The 23,129-nt window shown below is 42.7% G+C and overlaps 1 long non-coding RNA gene across 1 annotated transcript; it reads left to right on the forward strand.

Moving 5' to 3' along the window:
• The first annotated feature begins 2,937 nt into the window (after positions 1–2,937).
• LOC139186252 (uncharacterized) lies at positions 2,938–18,528 on the forward strand. Its single transcript, XR_011569819.1, has 4 exons — positions 2,938–3,074; positions 13,232–13,336; positions 16,103–16,327; positions 17,876–18,528. It is a non-coding gene; the product is annotated as an uncharacterized lncRNA (long non-coding RNA).
• The last annotated feature ends 4,601 nt before the right edge of the window (positions 18,529–23,129 follow it).

The following is a 23,129-nucleotide window of genomic DNA, read 5'->3' on the forward strand; positions in this document are numbered from 1 at the left end:
ACCCACTATTAATCAACTGTAAATCTAAAGTATAGATAATAAAAATGATTGTGTAAATTTTATTTTCAAACCTTCCTCTCAATAGGTATATATTACATGTAAATGTAAAATATACATTTTCATGCCATCATACTGGTTTCTGGTAAAATATCAATTAAAATGCATCAGTTCAATTCAGTTGCTCAGTCATGTCCGACTCTTTGCGACCCCATGAACCACAGCACACCAGGCCTCCCTGTCCATCACCAACTCCCAGAGTTCACCCAAACCCATGTCCATTGAGTCAGTGATGCCATCCAACCATCTCATCCTCTGTTATCCCCTTCTCTTCCTGCCCTCAATCTTTCCCAGCATCAGGGTCTTTTCCAATGAGTCAGCTCTTTGCATCAGGAGGCCAAAGTATTGGAGTTTCAGCTTCAACATCAGTCCTTCTAATGAATACCCAGGACTGTATCACCAGTACATTTTTGGTGGATTTTGTCCTTTTTGAAGATATTTTCTAGATCCCAGGGAATCTAATGCAGTTTCATATAATTTAAATATTGTAAATTATACTCCTGCTTGAAGGTATTATTGTTGTTGTTATTTAGTTGCTAAGTCATGTCTGACTCTTTTATGACCCCATGGACTGTAGCCCACTAGGCTCAAAGAGCAATAATCACTCAGGCAATATTGAGGAACTGGGCATGGAAAGAACTGAGAAATAATATAAAAATCATAATGGCAAAATGAGTGAAGTTCAGCAGCCAAGGAGAAGGAAACACAATTATAAGTTCGGTTGGTCAGAATACAATAAAGCTGATAAAAAAAAATACAAAGATTAATTTCAAAATTATTAGAAAAATGTCAAGAAGTATATGAATCATTAAGGTAGGATCAGTCAGGTACTCTGGTATTTTGCCACAGAAGAATTAGAGGAACTGAATTAGTCTTCAAATATAATCACATTTACTTGCATTCCTTTTTGAGTAATTTTATGGCATCGACATAAAATTTCAGATTAAGTCTATAGTTCAAATGAAATATACGTTGTGGGTCAAATGATGTATTTGGTTGAACCATATGACTAGGCCATTTTGTAGGCCAAAATTTTTTGAACTTTATCACTTTCATGTGATTCATGTATTGTAATATATCTTGCAATGTAGACAATTTAGGATAGTTTTTGGAGTCAATGGGACATGTATAGAATCCATCTCAGTTCTACCCCCACTTTGCTGGCCAAGAACCGTTAGGCAAGTAATATGCTTTTATCTTTCCCGTGGTGTCCCCACCTAGATAACAGGCATCTGGTGTCCATTCTTGGAGCGCTGTGTGAATTTGTGTGGATTAGATGAGTGACCTATGTAAGTGCCTCGCACAGGGCTTTGCCCCCATCTAATGAAAACATAGCTTCCCTTGTAGCTCAGTCAGTAAAGGATCTGCCTGCAGTGCAGGAGACCCAGGTTTGATCCCTGGGTTGGGAAGGTCCCCTGGAGTAGGAAATGGCAACCCACACCAGTATCCTTGCCTGGAAAATCTCATGGACGGAGGAGTCTGGTGGACTGCAGTCCGTGGGGTCGCAAAGAGTCGGGCACGACTGAGCGACTAACACTAATGAAAATGTGGTTCTTCAAATGTTTATGTTTAAAGTCAGCAGTTTAGAACTCAGTAAGGAGGGACATTTCCTGGGCTTTAATGAATCTTCTGAGATGTCCCAAGATTTTAAGTGTCCTGGACTTCTGGTCACCTTCCAGAAAAGCCACACCTAACACAAGTCAGCTGTCCATATAGGTGAGAGCATCCGACCAGAACACCTGCTTTGAATTAATGTCAGCTTCATGTCTGAAAGATATCTCCAATCTTGTTTCTACACCTCACTCTGCCAGGGACAGTAGAATTTAAAATAACCAGGAAGACACAGAGAATAATGCTTTGAAATCCACAGCTGCTAAACTGTGGAGTAGGATGGGTGGGGGGGAGCTTATGCCAAGCCCCTCACACTTCATTAGCAATTTGATGACTCCTGAATGCCTGATGGTATTATTCCAATTGGCCTTGAAGTTTTGGTTAATTTCCTTCAGGGTAAGCTTTCTCACTCCTGGTCCAACCAGAGAAGCAGGTGCTGGGCAAACTCTGGCGGGCACTAGGGTTTTTTCTTTTTTTCTCAGTGGAGTCCTGATTTCAACATCCACTCTGCTTTCCTCAAGTCAGCCTACAAAGCGAATCCACTGCCAGTACGCATTCTGGCTGAAGAACACTGGGCCCTGAGAGGGGGTAACGATGAGCCCAAGGCTGTGAGAAGCGATTTCCATGTAATATTTCATCCCATTCTAACAAGTCTTCAGCAGTATCACTGCCAGATATAGAAAAGGAAATAAGTTCAATCCCAAAAAAGTAACACTACTAAGTAGGAAGGAATTCTGGAATCTGACATCTCTTCTAATATACCCCAGTGCTTCTGAAGGCCAAGAATAGCTTAAGAATAGGCATGATATAGAGGGCCTTTTTAAAAGTAGAATTTCTGCATCAAATGATCACTGAGATTATATTTGTTCATTACACCCTCCAACTCATTCCCATTACCCTTCAAAATGGGTCAAAACACCACCCTGACTTCATTAATATGACTGAAAGGGTGCTCTTTCTTCTATATGAGTTCCATTGTTTTAACGCTGAACGGGACTCTCTCAATGAACTGATGCATTGTTTCAATCTCAGCTTTCCTTCCAGTCCTTGTCACGGGTATTTTTTAACTTCAGCAACAGTGCCCCATTCCACAGCTTCTTCTGGTGTTAGAAATATCAGACTTTGCCCATTTGCACCTTTAGAATTTGTGTGGGTCCAGGTTACAGGGCACAAATCAATATTCTGCATTAGAGAAACGCAGGAGTGAGCCAACGGAGTTAGTAGTCATTTGCTTTGCCTCAGCTACAGCTGGCAGGGACCTCGGAGGGAAACTAGCAGATGTTTGTTTGCTAACGGTGGCTTCCTCAAGCAGTCAGAGCCAAGGCTCAGTACCTTCATCAACCAGTCTGTCCAGCTTAACATGAAAGGATAAGGGACATTTGGGCTTCCTCAGTTCCTGAAACCAAGTGAGTTCTCCTTCTACTACTATTCACTTGTAAATTTCCATGTTTCTTCATGGTTATAATATGAAATAATATTGTATGAAGACGTAGATTTGTAGTGCAGTGGGGAAAGGATTTTGATGTGGGACAAGCCAGAAACTGATATTGGGGTCATAGTTTCTTACATCAGTAATTATAGGAACTTCCTATAATTTGAGCATTCAGAAAATCATGGCCAGGGAAGCCCTACTAACAAGCTTGGTAGATAGAAAACAAAATGGCAGCAAGAGGCACTTGGAAGAACATGTGGGTTTCCCTTTGTTATAGCAATATAGTAATTTACAGACCTTTTCTTTCATCTCCCTAAAAAAAAGAATAAACATGTAATAATAAAACATAGAGTCAAGGAAAACCCTGTTTCCTTTGGATTAATCTCTGTCCTTGCCTACATGGGCACCCTCCTGGGAGGAAAACCAAGACTTCAAGTGTAGCAGTGGCCTCATTTACAAGGCTGCTCAGGAGATAGAACACTGTGACCCCACGGTAATGCTTGGTATCTATTTTTGGTTTTGTTTCCTCTTCTGGATTTTATGTATTACACTGGGATTTTTATTTATCAAAAATATTACCCTGAGATACATTTTCTGAAGGTTACAATGGCTAAGTCTGAGTCAGGCTCGTGGGGGAGACAATCTCTCAAATGGGAGAATGGTAAATGTACAAATGAATAATAAAAGCAGAAATTGGTATAAACTTTGGGGAATGAAGTCAGGGGAGGGTGCCTAAAAAAAGAAAGATGAAATAATAATATAAAAGAGTGTTACTTCAGTTTGAAATCATGGTGGGACTTACACACAGCCAGAGGTGTGGAGGGGGAGCTTGATTCGGGAGGGTGGGGCTGGAAAGAGGCACAGACTTTGTGAAAAATGAGATTTTATACTTGAAGAACAGAGAGGAGTCACTTGGGCTGGACATCAGATGTCGGTGGGGAAGTGGTCAATGATAAGCCTGGAAAAGAAAACAGTCTAGAGCTTAGAAAACTTTGGTTGCCCAGCTCAGCCATGTGGACTTTATGTGGTAGACACTGGGCATCACTGGGGGTGGGAGGGGGCAGGATCTCTCAGCATGACCTGCCCAATCAGTTCTGTTATTCAAGGTCATTTGTCATCAACATGTAGGTTGAATTTGAGGGTACAGACTAGTAGGAAATTAGGGAAAAATGGAGGTGTGAACTAAGGTGGTGATATGGGAATGAAAAGGAAGCTAAGGTGAGGATTAAAGGTTAAAGGGCTAGAAAATGCAGACCTCCCCAAATGACTCAGTGATATGCTGGGAGTAGGGTGGTTTAACAGGAAGGAAGAGCCAGCGGCAACTGAGTTTTCAACCTTTGGAACTGGGTGCCGTGTTGTTTTTTTAAAAAAAAGAACTGGTTTGAAGACACTGCTGATCATCTCAGCATGTCGAGTATTTTGCATGCACCGTTTCATCATATGCTCACAATTTTTATTGATATTATTCCCACCTTACTTCTGAGGAAACTATGATTCCAATAAAAACCAACTTGCCTAAAGTCACACAGAGAGCATATAGAATCGCGAGGACTTGAACTCAGCTCTCTCTGGCTCCAGAGTATATGCCCTATTTCAGATGTTCTCCATCTTTCTTTTGAAGAATTCTAGAGATCCTCAGAAGTTCCTTGGGGTCTCCTGGAGGGACCTGAGAGAGGCTAGGCTCCTGGGTTCCATTTTGGCTTCAACCTGGCCTGAGTTGTCCTTTGATGAGAGGGTTCTCCTACTAGCAAAACCAGCATGTTCTATTCCATCTTAAGAGAAAGGCATGTTTTCAGACATGGTTAATTTTAAGAGCAAATAAGACAGGTGGAGGTGTCTAAAGGTTAAATATGAAGAGTTGATCTTAGGGATGAACATGCAGGTTCAAGAGCATGTCTGTGGAAGAAACTGGTGAAAGGAAATACCTCGTTCTATGCCAAGATTAGCTTTCTAGGGTAAGAGATCACATTCTGGTATTTCTAATATTAGTAAATCATGTTCAGCTGTTCCGTGCTGGAAGGGCTACATGTTCCCAGCTTTCCTCTGATGCTGGGTGCCCCTCTCTTGAGCACCTACATACCTCTGCTCCCATCAACTGAGTGTCCAACTTATCAAGAGCTCTTGGGTTTATTCCCACTCCAGATCTTGCCAGCTGCCATTTATTTCTGTAATTCATCATTTTATTGAATAATATGTAAACCAGAGCAATGTGAATGCAAAAGAAAAGAAAAATTTTTCCTTGAAAACTAAGTGGAAATTATTTGGAAGGAACAAGCAAATTATTCCAACTTCAAATGAAGTTAGAATGAGCCTGTTATAAAATATTAGGGGAAAACCATAAAAATCTAGACAAATTCCGGGCTCAGATTGTTTTTCAAGTGTCTTTAAATTCTTAGAGCATGAAGAAAGTAACACTGGAAGCTGTGGGTGACACACTGTAGGTACAGCTTATACAAGAAAGTTGACTGGGCCTTCAAGCACCAGATCTTGGCTCTGCATCAAAAGAGTGAGAGACTGAAATATATTTGTTTCAAGTGAAAATAAAATGTTACATGCGTTTGTGCATATCACTTTTTATGATGCCTCGCTTTAAATGACCCCTTTATTAACCTACAACTAGTCCTAGCCAAGTCTCGTAAGAATAGGTGGGTCCATCAATTCAAGAGGTATTGAATTGGCAAAAAAAAAAAAAATCGTTCAGATTTTTCTGTAACGTCTTATGGAAAAACCCAAACAAACTTTTTGGCCAATCCAATATTTCTAGTCCTTGAACAGAAAGGGGATTTTTACTACTTAAGCACAGGTCAATCACTTGACTCTCGAAATCTTTAGGTCAAATTGACTAGGCCATGTGGCCAGAAGAAAAAAAATTATGAATTAGGTTGAAGCTTCCTTGACCTCATAAACATGAGAGGGGTGGGGGGGCGGTGAGAGTTTAGATTTTAAATGACTTAGTTACAATTTCCATTTAGCAAATCATGTGGAAAGAAATTCCTTCTTACTTTGTATGTAAGTTCCTTCATTGCTAATAAGCATAATTCTGCCAATCTCCACGGTGATAGGAAAGAGGGTTTCCGGCTAGGCTAGCAGGAGATGGACTGTTGTAAAACATTTCTCACAGCGTGTGCTAGGTCAAATTTTACTGGGCCGCCCTGGAGAAATACGAGGAGCTGGAGCAAGCAGAAGGAGAGGCTGCCTTGCTCCCCAGCAGCTGCTGCATTGTGACCCGGAAGCCCCGTGAGTTCAGCACCAGCCATGAGGCCTGTGTCTCTAATTGGCACTGCAGCAGTTGAGACTCCTCCCTTTGTGTGCCCTAGACTGCCAGAGCCAGAGAGAGGGGGGAGAATAATACGCGTGTGTGGTGGGCGATCACCTGCTTCCCTTCTCTTGTTGCTATGGGTTACAGAGCCCAGAGCTGGAGAGTAGGGCCAAGCGCTCAGGGTGGAAAGAACTGCGTCAGCCTCTGGGAAAAAAAAAAAAAAAGAAAGAAAGAAATTAGAAATAGGGAGCAGGGAAACAATGGGCAAAAGAACAAGAATCAACATCCCAAGGCGGCCCAACTGTGAGCAAGGAAGCCAGGCAGGAAAATAAATCTGACTCCCACCAGACACACTGGTTTAATCAGTGATGAAGAGAAAAGAATACAGACAAATCTGTACAGCAATCCTGTGCCTCCGCCCACTGGGGCCTTAGGTGCCTGTGTGGAATCCACCTTGGAGATAAACAAACAACGTCTGTTAAGAGTTAAGTCAACAGCTGTCAGGGAGCCCATGCTTTGCATCCCATTATGGAGCACCAGTCACTGAGCAGAGAGATACACCAACAGGAAGGAGGCTGTGACCTTGGGGAGGCCATCATTTAATTAGGCAGCTTGAGTCTGTAAGTCAGGCTTATTGTGAACCCTGCACCCAAATACTCATTACTCTTGTTATTTGATGGCCCATCAGGGAAAAGAATGCGTTTCCTCCTCTTTCCTAAAGTCTCTGACTAGTTTTTGAATGAAACATCATAGACTTTAGGAATAGTGGGGACTTTTCACCCAGTTTAATCCCCTCGTTTTGCAACTGAAAAAAAACAAGCTCAGAGAGGTTTTGTGCCTTGATCAAGATAACCCAGCTTGTTTAGGGCTGTTTGGTTCAGTTTTGGTTTTGTTTGTTTGCTTGCTTGCTCTTTGTGGAGGGAAGAAAAAGGAGAAAAAAGGATGAAATTGATGCAGCAAATGTTGAGCAAATGTGTGAATCTCAGACTGGGTGGCCAGGAGGTTAGATCCCACAGCTCTTCCGAGTGAACGATCAAGAAATGACTAAGACCTCGATTTTGGGATAGGGCCCCGCACTGCCTCTGGACGTGAGGACAAGGGCTGTGTCCTGCTAGTGTTGCTTGGGTCACGTCTCATGGCAGGGCATTTGGAGGGAGGTGGTCATGTGGGTGTGATCTACAAGCCTTTCTAATTCAGACCTGGACCCCTCCATGAGCTTCCAGGAGCGATTTCTTCCTTCTCTGACCCCGGTCAAAGGGGACAGTCCTCAGGATCTTGCAGGTGCTTATAGACTTCAGCCTTTCTCTCCGTCCTGGTTTCCTGCACTCTCCTCTGGTTACCATCTGCTACTGGCAGGAAGCTGATTCTAGGAGAGGCCGTGGCTGATCTGTGCTAAGGAGAATGCGTTTCTCTATGCCCAGCGACCGACTTGCCCTTTGCCATCTCCGTTTCCTGCTCTATCTCCCACTTGCTAAATACCATGAGGTGCCTGTCTTCTTCTTGGCTTCAGTGTATTTAGCTTCAAGAATTTAGCCCCTCACATTAAAATATGTGGGAAATGGTGTCGTTTGCATGCTTCTGGCAGCTATTCAGAAGACGTAATATCTACCCAATGCCAACAGAGTAGAAATAACAACCATGGCAGCCTGCCTCCAGGCCCCTCCTAGAGAAGGCTGTCGTCAGAGAGGGGCAAGCGTGACCCCCTTATAGAAGTGTGTCAGGCATGTCTCGCTCATCTCTCTCCCCCTAGCTCCCCATGGGGTGGGGTGGGCAGGACACAAGGAACAGAGCCTAGCCCAGGTTTCTTAAAAGGCAAAGAAATTATTCCACAAACTTCTGAGAATCTTTATGAGGAAGAAGTAGAAATCTCTGGACTTGGGGAACACATAGGGAGCTGTAGGCCACATTTCTGAATGCAGGTTGTCCCAGGAAACAGACATCATCTAGGTCCATCCCATCTGAGGCACCACAGCTATTCCAAATGCTTTAGGAGGGAGTTGGACCCTTTTCTCTGCTAAAGAAATTAATCCAGAGTCTAAATCCTACTTGTTGTTAATGGGTAGATATCCTTAAGATAGATTTCCCAGCGAAGTCCTTTGATCTTGGCCAGCCCTCTGTGGGCTGCCTATTTCTCTCAGTAGCCAAAGTCCACAGATCTTTTTGCTCCCATCCATATGCCACGTGCTTTTCAAAATCCTCATGCTATGTCCTCTCCCTCACTTCGTCACTTCATCATTTCATCAGTGGAAAAGATTGAAGGCAGGAGGAGAAGGGGACAATAGAGGATGAGATGATAGGATGGCATCGCCTATTCAGTGGACATGAGCTTGCGCAGGCGCTGGAATCGGTGATGGACAGGAAAGCCTGGTGTGCTGCAGTCCATGGGGTCGCAGAGTCGGACATGACTGAGCGACAATAACGACCTCACTTCACTCTATTTCTCTCGTCCTTTCTCCAAATCACTCTTTCACTTACCTTTCACTCTTTGAGTTCCATCCAGAAATGATGGCTTCTTGGGGTTCTAGGATTCAGCAGCTTGCCCACAAGAAATGTTTACAGAGCACCTACTGTGTGCAGTTCCAGTCCAAGGGGCTAGGCTCGGGGTGGTAACTGCAAACACAGTCGATGTGCTCCCTGTCCCCACCAGACAGTCTGCTGCTGCTGCTGCTAAGTTGCATCAGTCGTGTCCAACTCTGTGCGACCCCCTAGACGGCAGCCCACCAGGCTCCCCCGTCCCTGGGATTCTCCAGGCAAGAACACTGTAGTGGGTTGCCATTTCCTTCTCCAATGCATAAAAGTGAAAAGTGAAAGTGAAGTCTCTCAGTAGTATCTAGCTCTTCGTGACCCCATGGACTGCAGCCTACCAGGCTCCTCCGTCCATGGGATTTTCCAGGCAAGAGTACTGGAGTGGGTCACCAGTGCCTTCTCTGACCAGATAGTCTAGGGAGTCAGAAAAGTCAGAGGAGTGAAGTTTTGGCTGAGAAGGAGAGGGAACTAACGAAGGGCAAAGGGAGAAGCAGGCACAAAGTCTCCAAGGCAAGAGAGAACGCAGCAGGTATGAGAAACAGGCAGGAGTTGAGTTGAGTAGAGCTTGAAGTAGGGATGGTGAGAGACGACCGGGGAGGAGGCTGGCAGGTAGCAGGTCATGGAATACTCTAAACCTTCTAAATCACACCAAGGACTTAGACTTTACCCTTTGGGCAATGAGGAGCCATTGAATATTATAAGCAGGGTGTGGTGCGATCAGGTTTGAACTGTAGCAAGATTGATGCAAGACTAGAGGAGCATAGCAGTGTTAGCAGAGCGTTACAGAGAAATCAGGTGGGGGTGAGTATGACCTGAGCAAGGCTAGTGGCTGTGAGGATGGGAAAACCTGAACAGATGAGACACTTCTTTAGAAGCAGAATAGACATCTGATAGCTGTGCGGGCTGGTACAGGAGAAGAGCAGGGGTTGCTCTGAGGGACGTCACTAATTATGGAATGGGAATACAACAATGACCTCAGATGTCAGCCACTATGCTTGTCCAATCACCTCCCTGCTGAAGAGGAGCCTGTGTTAAACAATGTGACTCCTCTACACCTGTCCAAGTGGATAAAGCCAGGGGTAAGCACCTGACCCAAAGGCAGGCCACACACAGGCTGGCCAGCAAACCATGATGTAGCCTGGCCCATAACTATAATCTGGACCAGTTAAACTTGCTGTCTTGGAAATATGGACTATGAAAATGCAAAAAAAAAAAAAAAAAAGTGAGTCAATTCATCCTTTTAATTGACTTTTAATTTAATCCTGTTTAATTCACCCTTTCTGAACTTCACAAAGGGTGGAACAAAAGGGAACCTGTGCTTGTGAACTCATAAGAAGGGGGGATGTTATGAGCAAGCAAGGTAGCCAGTCCACAAAAAGGGCAAGATGGAGCGGATGACAAAATAAGCAGTTAAACCCATAGAGGCATCCCTGTAGCTCCTGAGAGCAACAGAGGGCACAGGTGGTTTCTAGAACTATCTCGGGCCCTGAGCATTTTCTATTGCTAGTGCTAGTCCACAGGCATCCTTGAAATAAATCACTCCTGCAACTGGAGAGTCTCTGTTCATTACGACGAAAGAGCGTTACCAAAACACTCACCTAATATTTTGCCCAGTGTCACATGCTAGTCTCTGCCCATCTTGCAGCTTGTCTCTGGTTCCAGAGATACTTGCCTGCCTTGGATCCCTCAGGAGAAATTCTTCCATCCCTGATGACTTTCCAAGAGCTGCCTTTGGCACACTCCGTAGGTACATTAAAATCAGAAAGAAAGTAAAGTTTCATTCCAGAGATTCTGCTCTATGGCAGAATTTTAAATCCATGACGTGTTTCAGTGGGTTGAAAATGTCTTTGAACGTGTGCACCCATCTCAGAGCTATGATTAATTACTGGAGGTTGCTGCTGGTTATGCCCGCAGCTCTCAGCCAGAAAAAAAAGCATTTGAGCTTTTACATTCTCTGAGAAAGAGTCTCTTAAAAAAAAGAATGAAAGAAAAGAAAAAGATGGGTATAACTTGCAACAAGGTCTCTGTATTTTCCAGGAAGCTTTGGCCCAGCCAGCACCTGTCCTCAGATGAGATATGATGAAGGCAGGTGAGGTATGCGGCTCTTCCCCACACACCAAGTTACCCTCATCCTGCTCTGTGTACATTTCTGAATTAGTTCCAGCTAGTTAGTGTCACTGCAGGACAATTTAGACTGCCATTGTTTGAGTATTCAACATATTCTTCGATGACGGATTCTCAGAAAAGGCAAAATCCATTATTTACACACAGTAGGAAAATAAACTTTCTCCCCAGCCTAAGACAGGAAGATAGAGAAAGCTTTTCATTTTAGACAATTGGAAATTTTGCTTTCAAGTGGCATTGTCAACTCTTTTAATCAATGTCCTTGGGAAAACCAAATTTAGCTATTTGGCTCCCTTATTCAGTAGGGGTGAGGTGTATTAGCTAAGTGTATTAGCTATCAATGGTTCATGGTCTGTTAGCCAGCACTGGCTTTATAATAAAGTGCTGCTAACTGACAGCTATGCCTTGAAGAAGCATCACAGTAAAAAAAAATATATATATATATATATATATAGTAATAATGTAAACAAACCTCCAGATTTGACAAGTACAGTGAAGGGAAATAGGGAGAAAAGGGTATTTCTCTCCAGCTAGCAGAAAAATACTCTTGCCGGTACATCAAAGCTGTTCTATAGCATAGTCACGAAAGTTTTCAGGTCTCGTAGCAGGTTGTTGGTGTTCTCTGAGCTACATTTCATCAGATGCCAAATGTCCTCATGGTCAGGAGGGAAACGGTGATCTTGTCTCCTGTGGATGGGGGGTCAGGAGGTGGGGAAACGTGTGTTCCCTAGCAAACACTCTGCAGGGCACCACCTTTGTGGCCAGGAAAGCTTCAGGTGAGTAGTCACTGTATTATAATTAGACTGGAAGAAAGAGTGTTTCCCAAAGGGTGTTTCTAGGAATGGATTAGATATAATGTAAGATTAAGAGCCAAAGTCAAATTAATTGGGAAAATGATGGGTTAAGTACATCCAAGCAGGTCTATTTGTTGTAGGACTTCTCAAACCACTCAATAGGCTGATGTAAGAAGAATGTAGTTTGCAGTCTTCTCAGTCTCTTTTTTGGGGGGGTTGGAGCTTGGGAGACTTTTCTAGAGAAGCTCATCTCACTGAACCAGCACACTATAAGAAAACTCTTTGGGAGAGTTTCTGTACTCACAGACTCCCTCCTAACCCCCTCCCCACATCCTATTCACAAGGTCTTTTGTACCCAGCTTTAGTTCCAAGAGCTTCCCTCATAGCTTTGGTGGTAAACAATCTGCCTGCAATGGAGACCTGGGCTCTATCCCTGGGTTGGGAAGATCCCCTAGAGAAGGAAATGGCAACCCACTCCAGTACTCTTGCCTGGAGAATCCCATGGGCAGAGGAGCCTGGCAGGCTACAGCCCATGGGGTCACAGACTCCACTTGGCCCCTGCTCCATCCTGTTTTCTCCTCTTTCTTCGAACTTGACCACACCTCACCCATCTCACTCTGACTGGGTTCTCCTAGATTATACTCCTGAGAACACTCTCTGCAGCCGCCTTGAACAAATATCCCCCTGCTTTCCCTTTGCATTGGACCACAGGGCCAGGCTCACTGGTGAGTCCTGCTCAAACCCCCTTGCAAATCTGTGCTGATTATCCAGTGGCTGGATGCCCCAAAGAGCTGGGCTGGGTGACTGCCTTCCCCCTCCTCCCTTCCAGGCACCAGGAGGAGGCATACCCTGAGCTGCCTCCACGGTCTACAGGCCCTGCGGTGCCCTGAGGGGCTTGCAGGCTGGAGCATAGTCTCTGGCTTGTGCGCCCCTTCCTTCCCAGCACAGCCTGCTCCTAACCTAATATCAGTCATTTACACATAGGTATAATTTTAAGCCAGTTTTTACCTCTTTGAAGACATTTATTTTATATTAGGGAATGGAACGAGTGGCCTTAGGAAGTAGGATAGAGAGATGAATTCTCCGCAAACTAAAAGCAAGATTGCCTTTACAGAAAGCTGGTCCTGGTGATGCTATTAAGCAGGAGAGCAAATCTGGGGACTAAATAATTTTGTGCCACTGGCTAGGCTCCCAGGTGTTGAGAGTAAATAAAAAGATCCCATATTTTGAAAAAGTTATACCTAGAGCTTACCATTCAATACCGTGATTATGGTTCTTACTGGCTGAACTTGCATGCCCTTTTAAAAATATTTTTGTGTCTTGTACAGAAAAATGGCTTTATTATTTGAATCTGGAATATGGGAAAGAAGACAAGAAAGTAAACAGAGTTCTAATAATACATTTTCCCTTTTAACTTCGATGTGTCAGTCATTCAACCCTGGAAACCTAAGACCTAGTGAGCCTGAGAGATGGCTGATGGGAGCAAGAGAAGCCCTGCCTGAGAGGGAACTACATGGCCATTTGCTGGGAATGGTGAGTGTATCTGCTAACAAGCAAGCAAACTGGCTAGTCGAGCAAGATAACGCTGCCAACATCCCTCGCTCAGTTGTAGGCCTTTACAGACCCCTTTGTCTGTGGTGTCCGCCATTGATGCTCACAAGAGAAACCCATGTTAGCAACCCCTCTCAGCTGGCCAGCCTGGGCACGGTATGAGAAGGGACACTTAGGTTTTGTATCATCTCCTGAGTGCAGCTGTATAGACTTTTCTCAGGATGGAACTTCCTTGGTATGGAGATGGAGCTGCACTCTGAGATCCAGCAGCCATTTCTGCCTTCCAGATTCATGTCCACTTCACAGAAGCCTTCCTAGATGACCCTACATCCATTTGTACCCTTCCCAAACATACATGCTCCCCACCCCAACAAAGCTTATTTCTCTCATGTATCACCTTCTAGTGAATTAAATACTCAGATCTTTTACTTTATCTATTTCTGTCTCCTCCAAGCGTTCCTCAGGTAGGACCATCCAACCAGAGATCTTTTTACATGTTTTGTTCCCTGACTAGAAAAGCTTCTGGCACATATGTTCAATAAAGCTATGTTGACGACGAACTATATAAATTAAAATTATTAACTCTGGAAACGGACAGTACCCTCCTTTAAACTATGAAGTCTATTGTTCTACCTGTACAACTTTAATTTCATGCATGTTTTTGAAAATGCATTATGTCCAAAGTTAGGGTACTACCAGTCTTAATATTTAGAAGTAAAACTGTTACATTTTGGTGGCTAGATAGGAATAATTATTTCAAAGTCATTAAAGGTGATTTTTTTCATGTGCAATAAGTCATGTCTGAGTTATTTCTTCCTAATATATATTGTTGAGGTAGTACCTTACTTGACCTGTTTCCCATATCTTCAACTTCAGTAACTTCCCCAAAAGATACCTAAGAAAATTTTAGTATATAAACAGCAACCTGAGGAGAAGAAATGTGACTCACAAAGGTCAAGAGCTTTCCCAAAGATCACGCAGCTGGAAACAGACAAGTTTAAATCAGGAATTTGGCATCACAACTTCCTCATCACTGAGATTTCTATTTACCATAAATGTTATAGTAGAATAGTACCAAGCATTTGCACATTATTTGCTAATAAATATAGTTCAATCAATTTTCAAGATTAAAAGTGAATTCCACAGGAAAATTTGAGCAAAGACCCTAAAAGTTATATTTACAAGATCCGTAGCTTCTAAAGCATCCACATGTATACCTGTGGTGGATTCATTTTGCTATTTGGCAAAACTAATACAATTATGTAAAGTTTAAAAATAAAATAAAATTAATTTAAAAAACTAAAAAAAAAAAATAAAGCATCCATTTTGAGCTGGAAGTCTATTTTAAGCCATATGGAATATTTCTAATTAATTTGTCACCTACCCCAAAATTAGGTTTCCCTGGTAGTTCAGCTGATAAAGAATCCTGCATTGCAGGAGACCCTGGTTTGATTTCTGGGTCAGAAAGATCTGCCGGAGAAGGGACAGGCTACCCCTTCCAGTGTTCTTGGGCTTCCCTGGTACCTCAGCTGGTAAAGAATCTGCCTGCAATGAGGGAGACCTGGGTTCAGTCCCTAGGTCGGGAAGATTCCCTGGAGAAGGAAACGGCTACCCACTCCAGTATTCTGGCCTAGAGAATTCCAGGGACTGAATAATCCATGAGGTCGCAAACAGTCGGACACCACTGAGCGACTTTCACTTTCACCCAAAAATTACAAGCCTGTACCCCCAAGAAACCCTTTTAACATTTGCTTTATAAAGATAGCACTGGAAAGGACCTTGGTCATTATCTTAGTCCATTTGGACTGCTCTAAAAAAATGCCATAGACTGAGTGGCTTGAACCACAAACTTTTTTTTTTTTTTTCATTGTCCTGGAGGCTGAGAAGTTCAAAATTAAGGCACCAGCAGATTTGGTGTCTGCTTTGTAAACAGCTGTCTCTTCACTCTCCTCTCAGGGTGGAAGGGGTAAGAAGCTCTCTGGGGTTTCTTTCACAAGGGCAATAATCCCTTGCAAGAGAGCTCCACTCTCATGACTTAATCACAACTCAAAGGCCCACCTCCAAAAACCATAACATGGGGTATTAAGGTTTCAAAATACCAATTTGAGGGGATACAAATATTTCATCCATAACAGCCATCATTGACTGAATCCCCTTGCCTTTATTTGAGAAATCTAAGACCCTTGGAAGTTCACATATGATACAGGGGTTAGTGGCAAAGCCAACAATGCTAGTGGGGAGCTCTGACTCCCAGTCCAGTGTTCTTCTAGGTACTCCCTATTCTCCAGTGGCCTGCTTGGACCAGTGAAAACAACCATTAAATTACCTGTCAGTTCTCCTTGTTCCAGGGTGGCTAATTTAAGTCATGTTGGTATTTTCGTGATGGTTTAGTCACTAAATCATGTCTGACTCTTGCAACCCCATGGACTATAGCCCACCAGGCTCCTCTGTCCATGGGATTTTCCAGGCAAGAATACTGGAGTGGGTTGCCATTTCCTTCTCCAGGGGATCTCCCCAACCCAGCGATCAAACTCGTGTCTCCTGCATGGCAAGTGGATTCTTTACCACTGAGCCAACAGGTTGGTATTTTCCCTAGCATATCATGACTTTATGAATACTCAAGTATTTGAAGGTGTAAAATCTCAAAAACAAAACTAGGAAGGAAGAATTAAAATGATCAGGCCCTCCTAGTCCTGTCAGAGGTGACTCTGTGCCAAGTCATTCAGGAGGAATGAATTTTGTCCCCAGGGCTCTGGAGAGCTGAGGCTGGCCCTGGTAATTGCAGGATCTCAAGAGAAGACGTGACCCGGGGAGTGTGTGGACTCGTGCTGAGCAGTGCACTTTATCAGCACCTGTAATCCCTTCATCACCTCGCTCAGTGTGCAATATTTACTGAACTGAATCTGTATCAGATTTAAAACCGGGCTTGAAGCAAATAGCTGATGTGTTAGAAGACAATACATCAGGTGAATCGTAAGTTTTCTTTGTTTAATTTTACCTTTGTTATCCTTTTAAATGAATGAAGTTTTTTTTTAAAGTACCTCATAAGATTTTTGCAAAAACTAAATGAAATCATATGAAACAATTAACACAATCAGAGCATAGCATTCAATAAATTCATGTGATGATAATGATGATACATGTACATGCCTTCTCACCATAAACAAGATATTTGGGCTCAATAATTTATTTTAAATTATAAAGGGGTAGCATGAGGTATTTTTGTGGCAATGGGACAGTTCTTATCTTGATTGTGGTGGTGGTTTGTGCGTTTATACATGTGACAAAGCTGCATAGAACTACACACATATAAAACTAAGTGCAAGTAAAACAGATGAAATCTAAATAAATTCTATGGTACACCAATGTCAATTTCCAGGTTTTAATATTGTATCATAGTTACATAAGATGTTACCATGGAAGAAACTGGATGAAGGTACAGAGGACTTCTGTGTACTATTTTTGCAACTTCCTGTAAAGTTAAAGTTGTTTAAAAATAAAAAGTTTTTTCAAATAACAGATATTGGCAAGGATGTGGAGAAAAGGGAACCTTTGTACACTGTTGGTGAGAATGTAAATTGGTGCAGCCACTGTAGAAAGCAGCATGGAGGTTTCTCAAACAGCTAAAAGTAGAACTACCATATGACCCAGCAATTCCACTCCTAGGTATACATCTGTTTAAAAAAAAAGAAATCAAAAAGATAAAGATACATGTGTCTCAATGTTCATAGTAGCATTATTTACAATTGCCAAGATATAGAAACAAGCTAAGTGTTCATCAACAGATGATGGATTTAAAAGTTGTATGTATATACAATAGAATACTACTCAGCCATAAAAAGGAACAAAATTTTGCCATTTGCAGCACTATGGTTGGAGTGAGTGAAGTCATGAAGTCGCTCAGTCGTGTCCGACTCTTTGCGACCCCATGGACTGTAGCCTACCAGGCTCCTCCATCCATGGGATTTTCCAGGCAGTAGTACTGGAGTGGGTTGCCATTTCCTTCTCCAGGGGATCTTCCTGACCCAGGGATCAAACCCGGGTCTCCTGCATTGCAGACAGACACTTTTGCCCTCTGAGCCATCAGGGAAGTCCATGGTTGGAGTAGGAGGGCATTATGCTAAGTGAAACAAGACAGAGGAAGACAAATACTGTATGATATCACTTATATGTAGAATCTAAAAAATATAACAAAAGAGGAAGTAGATTCACAGATATAGAGAATAAGCTAATGGTTACCAGTGGGTGGAGGAGTGGGAGGTACAAGTACTTATTGTAAGACATGCTCAAGGACATATTGTACAACCTGGGGAATATAGCCAATATTTTGTAATAACTATAAATGGAAAATTCTGAAAGAGATGCGAATACCAGACCACTTGACCTGCCTCTTGAGAAACCTATATGCAGCTCAGGAAGCAACAGTTAGAACTGGACATGGAACAACAGACTGGTTCCAAATAGGAAAAGGAGTAGGTCAAGGCTGTATATTGTCACCCTGCTTATTTAACTTCTATGCAGAGTACATCATGAGAAACGCTGGGCTGGAAGAAGCACAAGCTGGAATCAAGATTGCCGGGAGAAATATCAATAACGCAGATACGCAGATTACACCACCCTTATGGCAGACAGTGAAGAGGAACTAAAAAGCCTCTTGATGAAAGTGAAAGAGGAGAGTGAAAAAGTTGACTTAAAGCTCAACATTCAGAAAAGGAAGATCATGGCATCCGGTCCCATCACTTCATGGGAAATAGATGGGGAAACAGTGGAAATAGTGTCAGACTTTATTTTTTGGGGCTCCAAAATCACTGCAGATGGTGACTGCAGATGGTGAAATTAAAAGACTCTTACTCCTTGGAAGGAAAGTTATAACCAACCTAGATAGCCTATTGAAATGCAGAGATATTACTTTGCCAACAAAGGTCCATCTCGTCAAGGCTATGGTTTTTCTAGTGGTTATGTATGGATGTGAGAGTTGGACTGTGAAGAAAGCTGAGCGCCGAAGAATTGATGCTTTTGAACTGTGGTGTTGGAGAAGACTCTTGAGAGTCCCTTGGACTGCAAGGAGATCCAACCAGTCCATCCTAAAGGAGATCAGTCCTGGGTGTTCATTGGAAGGACTGATGTTGAAGCTGAAACTCCAATACTTTGGCCACCTCATGCAAAGAGTTGACTCATTGGAAAAGACTCTGATGCTGGGAGGGATTGGGGGCAGGAAGAGAAGAGGACGTCAGAAGATGAGATGGCTGGATGGCATCACCGACTCGATGGACATGAATTTGAGTGAACTCCGGGAGTTGGTGATAGACAGGGAGGCCTGGCGTGCTGTGATTCATGGGGTCGCAAAGAGTCAGACACGACTGAGCGACTGAACTGAACTGAACTGATAAATGGAAAGTGACCTTTTAAATAGTATTATAAATAGTTTTTTTATAAAGGATTCATGGTTTTGCCATATTTTCGTAACCTCTTAAAGATTTCATTTAAAATGGAGATGTTTGTTCCCTTATTTATTGGAAACAATCTTGAGAGAAAGATTCTCACCTCTTACTGGACATTACTATCATTAAAATGGAAACTATTTTTACCTGTAAATGTGGTTCCAAGAGTTTGAGACAGATTTATGCAAATGGCTGATTTGTAATATCACTCATTTTAAAATATTTTACCTTTAAGTATACATTATAGGTGTTGAAATGTAAAATATTGCTGAGCAGCTGCCAACTTTTAAAGTTATAATAAAATCAAACTGCCCATTATCTAAGAAACCAAGCACAAGCCTGTAAAACTGTAAAGAAAATAGATAAAACAGCTCCAATATGTTCTTAAGAAATAATTATACAATTGCCTTGTACCCCTAAATAATATATTTTAGCTATGCGTTATGAAGGATATATCTTCAAAGAAAGATGCATTCAAAGAAAGATGTAAAGTTATCTTTATTTTGCTCCTAAAGGAAATTTTCAGTTCAGTTCAGTCGCTCAGTCGTGTCTGACTCTTTGTGACCCCATGAATCGCAGCATGCCAGGCCTCCCTGTCCATCACCAACTCCCGGAGTTCACTCAGACTCACGTCCATCGAGTCAGTGATGCCCTCCAGCCATCTCATCCTCTGTCGTCTCCTTCTCCTCCTGCCCCCAATCCCTCCCAGCATTAGTCTTTTCCAATGAGTCAGCTCTTCGCATGAGGTGGCCAAAGTACTGGAGTTTAAGCTTTAGCATCAGTCCTTCCAAAGAAATCCCAGGGCTGATCTCCTTCAGAATGGACTGGCTGGATCTCCTTGCAGTCCAAGGGACTCTCAAGAGTCTTCTCCAACACCACACTTCAAAAGCATCAATTCTTCGGCGCTCAGCCTTCTTCGCGGTCCAACTCTCACATCCATACATGACCACAGGAAAAACCATAGCCTTGACTAGACGGACCTTTGTTGGCAAAGTAATGTCTCTGCTTTTGAATATGCTATCTAAGTTGGTCATAATTTTCCTTCCAAATCTTATTTTCTGTAAAAAGCTGTTTAACTCGGAATGAAAGGTCTAATTTACATTTGACCACTAGGTGTCACTGTTGGTGGTTGCGTGAACGGTAAGGAGGGGGAGGGGAAATTGAAAGCAATCTCAGAGGATTTGGGGGGCGTTGTGAGATCTTTTTTTTTTTTTTTTTTTTTCCTCGAGCACAAAGTCGTCACATTATTGCCGTTCTCCCTTTCTGTATTCAAAGCGGTGACATGGAAAGGAAATAGAGAAGTACAAAGATACAGCTCAGGGAGAGTTTCCGTATTCAGGGCCTTAGGGCCATACTCACACCACCTTAGGAGATGGGATAATAATACCCAACAAAAACTGACTGTTAAAGACCAGTCTATTTTAATAGTTCCCTAACCACATAGCAGGAAAACAAAAAGGTCAGTTACTTCACGTTCAGAGAAAGAGGCATTCCTCAGCTATGTTTGCCTGGTGCTGAAGAAATTAGATGAATAATTTATATCACAAAGCAGAGTGAGGGTCAGCGTGTGTGTGGAGGGGAGTTGAGGAAGGAGCTATCGCAGCACATCAGAAACATCATCCGTGAGGCTGCAAACAAAGCCAGTCGGAAGAGCCGTAGCAAGTTGAATAGGTTTTATTTTTCAGCAACTGTCAGCGAAGTCCAATTTAATTCTGGACTTGGCTATAAGAAATGGGAACTTTTTCAAAGCCCGAGGAAAAGCAAACAATGAAAAAGAGGTTTTCCTGGTGTTGTGCTTGGCACAAACTCCAACGATAGCAAGATGGGTGGTGCCTGGCTGGCCCCGGGAGGCGGGTTGTCCCTTTCTTCAGAACACCCCCGGGCCTGCCGCCAGGCCACAGGGTCAGGGGCCGGCTCCCGGGGCCCCAGCGGCACCTCCAGGCTGTGCGGTGGCTGGACTCATCAGCAGAGAACTGCAAGGGAAGCTTCTGTGTGCCAGTGCTATTTCAAGCAAGCGTCTCTAGCTGGAGCTGTTATTCTTTGACTTTCCTAAGGGGGAAAAGTTTAAGAAAACCAAGGAGCTAAAGTGGGTTGAGAGGTTGGTGGGAAGAGCCCAAAAGAGGGGTAGAAGGGGAGAATTTTTTAAATGGGGAGGGGGGAGAAGTTGAACCTCAAGGCCCCAAACTTTTCATACTTGAAAATATTTCCTTGTTATAAATTAATGCATGAAATGATTGTTTCTCTCCTTTGCTTTAGACATGTCTCGGGTTAGTGTTAGTGGTTTATTCTGAACTACATTCACTGGAGGCAAGTTAGTGGGAGAATCATTTAATTAATGAAAGAAATGAAGAAAAGAAGTAAGGAACTAACAAAGAGCGCTAACCATAAGCTAGGTTAGCACTCTCAGCGTTTTCTGGGTATTAACTCATTTCATCATCAAACCACCCTGTGAAGCAGGTACTATTTTATTCCCATGATAGATAAGGAAACTGAGGCAGAGAGGTCAAGTATCTCACCAAAGATCACAGGGCCAGTGAGTAGCAGTCTGTCTTCCTTGGTCACTCCGCAAGGCATATACAAAATCAGGACCCAGACCTGGAGGTCTGACTGGGATCATGCGGTCTCTTTATTAGACCTTTCTGCATCTTGTAACTTGTAGAATATTTCTGCTAAAGTCAAGACACTAACCACTGAGACCCACAAAATGTTTGCATGGTAGGATTTCTCCACTTGCTACGGCCTGACAAAGTGCTGTACCAAAAGATGGACCACGCGCTGGATGAGAGGTGTCAGCCCTTGGCAGTCACGCTTGTCATGGCTGACAGCTCCAGACACTACCTGAAGCAGCCCCTTGACACATCGCTCTTGACCAGCTTTTATGACATGTCCACATAATGCCTAGGGAGAGTCCACCAGCTGTATGAGACACCGTCGTTTCTATGTGATTTACATGAAGATGACTCCGGAAAGTACAAGTCATGGTACTTCTGTATGAAACACATTATGCCCGTGATGCATCTACACACGAAGCTTTTGCCAAAATAAGTTTGAGCCCATTGTGTAATTATACTCAAAACAGCAGAAGCAACAACAAGAAAAAACCAGCTTTGGGGCACTGACTCAGGATGGGGAAAAGACAAAGAAAACACCACTGTGCTCTCTAATGACCCTGTAGTACTGATTCGAATGGAGAGTTTTCTAGTTCAGCAACAGTACGGCAACTTGTTATTAATGAATGCAAGGAAGCCAGTTTCCTTAGCTGGAACCAAACCATAACTATTAGTAAATAGTTTCCCCGCTTCCCCCACCACTAGCTCCTGCCGGATAAAAATAAAAGCAAAAACACAACACAAGAAGCAGTACCAGGAGATAAACTCAGAGGAAGGATTTGCTAATATTAAAAATGAATGTCAGAATACGGTCAAAAGATTTTGTGGAGTTTCTTCTTGTATTACTTTTAGGACAGATTCTAAGCCTGAAAAATGAGATCATCTGTCAGACTTCTCATTCCTTTTGTGCTTCTAATGAGCCAGAGTCATGTGACAGCCAATGATTTGCCCAGGGAGCCAATTACACAACCAGAATTAGGGGATTTCAGAGTTAAACCATCTTCAATTCAAGTGACCAAAGAAACTTCACTTTCAAAATTCCCCTTAAGTTCTTATAGATTTTTGGAAAATGTTTTCTCTTTTATTTTGCCACATACATATCCAGATACCAATTCTACATTATTACTGGGGAAACTACAATAGGTAAGGAAAAATTAAAAATTAGAACACAAATGTTTGTTAAGAGAATTGCACTCAAAAACAAAGTTTCAGAAAGTTTCATTCTTCCATATTTATGAAACCTAACTACAACAAGCAACCAATTGTCAATCTGTTGGAAGTAATTTTTCATTAATGGCTGTATTTTATATTCAGATTTTCGACAAATACTGTTGGACTCTGCTGTGGACAGAATTGTGCCCCTCCTCTAAAATTCATACATTGAAGTCCTAATCGCCAATATAACTGTATTTGGAGACAGGGCTTTTAAACTGTATTTGGAGACAGGTAATTAAAGTTAAGTGAAATCACAACAGGGTCCCATTATGATAAAATTGGTGGGCTTATAAGGTCCCTTTTTTTCTCTCTCTCCACATATGCACATACTTTGAGCCATGAACAACTATTTGCCCAGATGTGGTGTTTTCAGAAATGGGAAAGACTAGCCAAGGAGCAGACCCGGGAGGTGAGAGACACTGTTTGGAATTGCCCTTGCACTTGCTTCTGTCTAGGACGCTGATCATCATACTGACCATGAGACTGTTCTCTGAGGTGAGACTATGGATG

This window comes from Bos indicus, chromosome 2 (assembly GCF_029378745.1).
Source record: "Bos indicus isolate NIAB-ARS_2022 breed Sahiwal x Tharparkar chromosome 2, NIAB-ARS_B.indTharparkar_mat_pri_1.0, whole genome shotgun sequence".
NCBI classification, from domain to species: Eukaryota; Metazoa; Chordata; class Mammalia; order Artiodactyla; family Bovidae; genus Bos; species Bos indicus.